Below are 5839 nucleotides of genomic sequence, written 5' to 3'. Positions count from 1 at the left end.
CACTTTGAGACTAATAATGGCTGGAGACGGCTTGAATGGGTAATGAATAAAAACTTTAATATGACAGCAAATGTACAAGTATTTTTTTCTGAATTTAACTTTAATTAAAAATAATATTTAGGATTAACGCATGTATAGTACCTGATGATGACAAAACCTTGTCGAAACGTTGTACATTTGCTGTTATGTTAAAGTTTTTCTTCATTACCCATTCAAGCCGTCTCCAGCCATTATAATGGTGTTTTGATACTAAATACAAATTTAAAATTATTCTTATTTGAATTTAAAACTGTAAACCTAAAGTAATAAAGTATTGAGTAATGAAACTACACGAAAGTTAAGAAATTAAACGCTTTCCATATAATGATCATTTGGGTAATAAAATTTTATCAAAACGTTTGGAATTTAATGTGAAATAGAATGTATAGAAAAAGTAATAATACGTTTTGTTGGAATATTTTAATTGGCTTCCATCTAAAAAATAAAACGACCAAGGTTTAACTAAAACTGAAATAAACCTAGAATATACTTTAAAAACACTACATAACTATAGAACATAGGGAAAGCAATACCTATGTAAAGAATCCAACATGCACATGTTCATAAATGTTAATCTTGTTTCGCGTTTATGTACTATATCTGTTCTGTGTTAACTGTTTATAAACACTTTATATACTATATCTGATCTGTGTTAACTGTTTATAAACACTATATACTATATCTGATCTGTGTTAACTGTTTATAAACATTATATACTATATCTGTTCTATGTTAACTGTTTATAAACATTATATACTATAGCTGTTGTGTGCTAACTGTTTATAAACATTATATACTATAGCTGTTGTGTGCTAACTGTTTATAAACACTATATGCTATATCTGTTCTGTGTTAACTGTTTATAAACATTATATATTATATCTGTTCTGTGTTAACAGTTTATAAACACTATATACTAGATCTTTTCTGTGTTAACTGTTTATAAACACTTTATATACTATATCTGATCTGTGTTAACAGTTTATAAACACTATATACTATATCTGTTCTGTGTTAACTGTTTATAAACACTTTATATACTATATCTGTTCTGTGTTAACTGTTTATAAACACTTTATATACTATATCTGTTCTGTGTTAACTGTTTATAAACACTATATACCATATCTGTTCTGTGTTAACTGTTTATAAACACTATATATCATATCTTTTCTGTGTTAACTGTTTATAAACTTGGTAAAAGAGCAAAATTTCAATGTACATTCGCAGACTTTAAATCCACGCCTGTTACATTACCAAAAATTTTCCCGTGTACTTAATTAATAGATATTTCGTGAATATATATATCAAATTTTTATTACCATTATTGCCCACACGTTAGTTTAATTATCAAAACGTTGTCTCTTTATACTCAATTAATAGATATTTTGTAAACATTTATCAAGTTTTAATTAACATTACTTACTACATTTTCATCCGTTTTTGCCCTAAAAAAGGAAATAATATTCAATAAAAACACACCCAGTGAAAAAAATGAATTACCATAAAAATCAAACACCAAATCTAAAGTATACAATCACCATAATTCTTAAAAAATATAGTTTTATTCACCTTTTAATGATATTAAAGTCCGTAGTGTATGAAGATAACCTTAACTGACAATTAAATGTTTAGATAGCAATAACTTTTATCGTCTTAATTAAAGTACTTCATGACATTTAATGAATGGATAAAACGACTAATGAGATTGCTCATCTTGGTTCCATGCTCATTAGATTACATACAATGTCCTAAGAGAATGTCTTTAAGAGAAGATGATCCTATATTTGTCAATAACTGTCACTATATTGTTGAAAGAACAATTCCTAACCTTATTACACCTATCACTAAAACAAATGAAATTTTATACTTTATCAATTATTTTATAACGAAAATTATTTTCAACAACAATTATGTGTATTATGTGACATAAAAATATGAAACAACTTCACCAAATGATCATAAATGCAGCATAATAGTCATTACTACCATTCATAGGAAAACAAAATGGCGATGCGAACAGAGAAGTGTAAGTTAAAGGAGACTGTAATGATCTGCTATTCAATGATAAACTTTAGAAATGAGACAATAGGAAATATCACTGCCATGGTTTTGTTGCTGCTAGGTTAGAAAACGTCCACCTTGTCTATCAACATTTAATTTACTTCTGTAAAAATTCCCTCAATCTCTAAATCCAAATGACTGGTTGATAAATTAGATGTGAACTTATATCGGTGTTGTGAGTTAGTTACTCCTAAAAGTATATGAATCTTGGAAATCAATCAAATCTAACCCACGGACACGTATGTTCTTACAGGTTGCATTGGTATATGAAATAATTGCGTCTATCCTTTCATTCCATCTTCATCATCTAGTACAGAAAAAATTGAGCGAAATTGATTCGAACCCGCGATAAGCAGATTGCTAGTCAAGCGCCCTAACCAACAGATCATGCAAGGCCTTTGAGGATAATGCCCAGCTAAAATATCTCCTATGAAAAATAACAGTAATAATAATAATTAGCGCCCGTTGTGGAAACTAATTATATTCATGTAAAGTTTTTTGTTTTCCATTTTCGCCCTTTCAGCCGTGAGGGCGTTATAATTTGACGGTCAATCCCACTATTTGTTGCTAAAAGAATAACCCAAGAGTGGGTGTTATTGACAAACTGCCTTCCCTCTAGTCTTTCAAATAAAATTATGGACGGTACTTGGAGAGGAGACGGGCGCCACCAGGTAATTCTGCCCAAAATTAACTTAAGCGACATCAGGACTTACAAAACAACCCTCAAATGTTTATTGATGAACGTAATTATATATATATATTTACAAACTATTCAATTCCATTTTAGGATTATGCTGTAACGTTTCATATAGTCTAATATTATGGTAAATACATCTTTCAGTTTCAGTTGCTTTTCAGCGTACCTCTTTTTTGAATAATTAAATCGTTTATTATAATACGCAATTGTTACTCATTGATATGTACATTTGAAAATGCTCCTCAGTGGCTTAGCGGTAAGTCTAAAAGCTTATAATGCTTAAAAACTGGATTTTGATACAACGAACGAAGAAACACTTGTAGTTTCTGCTTACGACTCTAAAACAGAATTGTTATTTTGGTTACCTCATCCAGTTGTTAAAATCTTCTTTACACCACTTAACGTCCCTTTAAAAAAAGTACCTTTGAATTTTTAGAGAAACTTAATGGTAAAAACTTTAGTTTAACGGAAAATTTGGTTTTTATTTACGTTAGATGTTGTTGCTCTGTACTCATATATTCTTATAGATAAAGGTATTTATCATAGATACCTTTTATTCATTAAAATAAACTATTGACTCAACCATCGTCCCTCTTTTCATAAAGTACTAAAATTTCTTCTAAAAGATTTTTCTTCAGATTTTAATATGGTTTCTACAAAAACAAGAGTAGCAATGAGGAATAGTGTGTCGTTAGTTTTGCAGTTGTATTTATGCATACACTTGATAAAAAAGCTAGCAACACATGGATATATACAACAAGTCTTACACCAAAGGTATCCTATATACATATCGATGGAACATGAAACCATGGGCTCGATAACGTTCAATTTGTTTTATTATTTCTTGAAATCAATGTACCCGTCAGTGACGCTCCCTTTGGAAGATACATAAAAGAAAGACGTTTACCTTTCTTACATGTTTCCTTGACAACCAACTATCATCAAACACAAAGTTACTTGTACACAAATTACGCAGAAAACTCATCTTTCTTCACTATACCTGACATCATGTGACAAGAACGTTTGGTATGCTATAGTTAATGGTGCAAGTAAGAGATGCGAATTAAAATTTAATGTCTGTGGGGATAAATATATTGGAGAAAAAAAAACCTTTATGTACAGGTATCTCACAACACGTAATCGCACTATACAAGTTTGAACAAAAATAGCACAGAAGAACATTTTTTGAAAAATTATGACCTACTACAAGCTAGTAGTGACTCTTCTAAACTGTAAGCATCCTTCCTTAAACGCAAGATTTTCAAGCATTACTCATCGAAAAAATAATCTAAAACAAAGACCATGGAGGATACCTCAAAATAATCTAAAACAAAGACCATGGATGGTACCTCAAAATAATCTAAAACAAAGACCATGGATGGTACCTCAAAATAATCTAAAACAAAGACCATGGATGGTACCTTAAAATAATCTAAAACAAAGACCATGGATGGTACCTCAAAATAATCTAAAACAAAGACCATGGATGGTACCTCAAAATAATCTAAAACAAAGACCATGGATGGTACTTCAAAATAATCTAAAACAAAGACCATGGATGGTACCTCAAATAACTTTCACTTATACTACAAAAAACAACAACAATACTTTTTGCATAACTTCTAGTTCCCGGGCTTGTAATTTTTAAATTCGGGGTTCGGTTTCTGGCGGTGGGCAGAGTACAGACCATTGTGTAGCATTGCGCTAAAATACACCACCAACAACAACTTAATTTATAACTTTAAAATAATATATAACATGCCAATCACACTAACATAATTTTTCTCAACCACGAATTTACGAAACTAAAAGTTTTAGCTAGCGGTTTATATATTTTTTGGTTCGTTGATCTTTTAATAATTTCAACATTATTGTGTTTTTTGTGTTGTTTTTTTCAGAACCTCACATTGTTTATTTAGCAATTTAGTCAACACTATTGTCTTTTGTGTTTTTTTTTACAGAACCCCACATTGTTTATTTAGGAATTTATTATTCGTTTAAATTGTGTGACGTCAGCATCTAGTACCTACGTGATGTGTATAAAGAAAGTTAGACTTTCAAACCATAATTATTACCATTGATAAAGGCATATAACAGAAACGTTGAGGCACAAAACATTCCGAAGAAAAAAATTATTTTAATATGTCCTAATAACTCTGGTCAGTGCTACGCTTTTGTATGAAAGAACACATTTTTTTCGTATTTTAGAACTCGCAATTGCGAAATTCGAATAATTTTTCCCGCCAAGAAAAACAATATTCTCAACTCAGAATAACTCCTATTAGTCACACCTCATAAGCATAACCGTATAAGTCTACCACACACACCTTGAAAAGAGGTAAATGTTTCTAAAATATATTATTCTGTTATTAGCTGTTGAAAGGTCTCCTTCATGGTCGTATTAAAACTTTCACAACAGTTGTGAAAAATCAGCTACATGTTTGTTATTCTATGTCATCAGTCTCTAACGGTCTGTCTCTTTAGATCTCTGTCATGGTTGACCCGTCTTTCTCACCTGATAACAAGATATGTTTAATAACTTGTCTTCTACTGAGGACAGTCGTGTCTTCTAATAGCTACTCTAAGGGCTACTAGTGACCTTTTTGTGTTTGTTTTACATTACGAATAGTCAAATATAGAACTAACGGTCTTTAAGAACCTCTTACTAATGCCTTATCTTTAAGAGCGGTATTTCTTTGTCAATAAAGAATCTAATACTTGTCAGTTGTAACCGCACAGCTGTCAGTCTCCGCCAACAAGTAAATAAACTTAAACCATTATTCGACAGAAGTCAGTGTATGTGTGTGTGTCCCCTTATTACTGGTGCACCGCTGGATCGATTCTCACCAAATCTTGTATGTACCTTTATGACCTATCCACCCACACACAAGGTATGTGTTTTCTGTACGTTGAACGGGTACGTCATATAATAGTATATATTTAGAATATTAAGACATTGCAGTTAAAAAAGAAAGCTATTTGTATATTCATTTTAAGATGATCATTGAAGCTTGTACTATTTCCTTAGAAAATAAAACC

This window comes from Limulus polyphemus, unplaced genomic scaffold, assembly GCF_000517525.1.
Source record: "Limulus polyphemus unplaced genomic scaffold, Limulus_polyphemus-2.1.2 Scaffold4440, whole genome shotgun sequence".
NCBI classification, from domain to species: domain Eukaryota; kingdom Metazoa; phylum Arthropoda; class Merostomata; order Xiphosura; family Limulidae; genus Limulus; species Limulus polyphemus.
The sequence above is the reverse complement of the archived record's forward strand: the minus strand, read 5'-3'. Positions refer to the sequence as shown.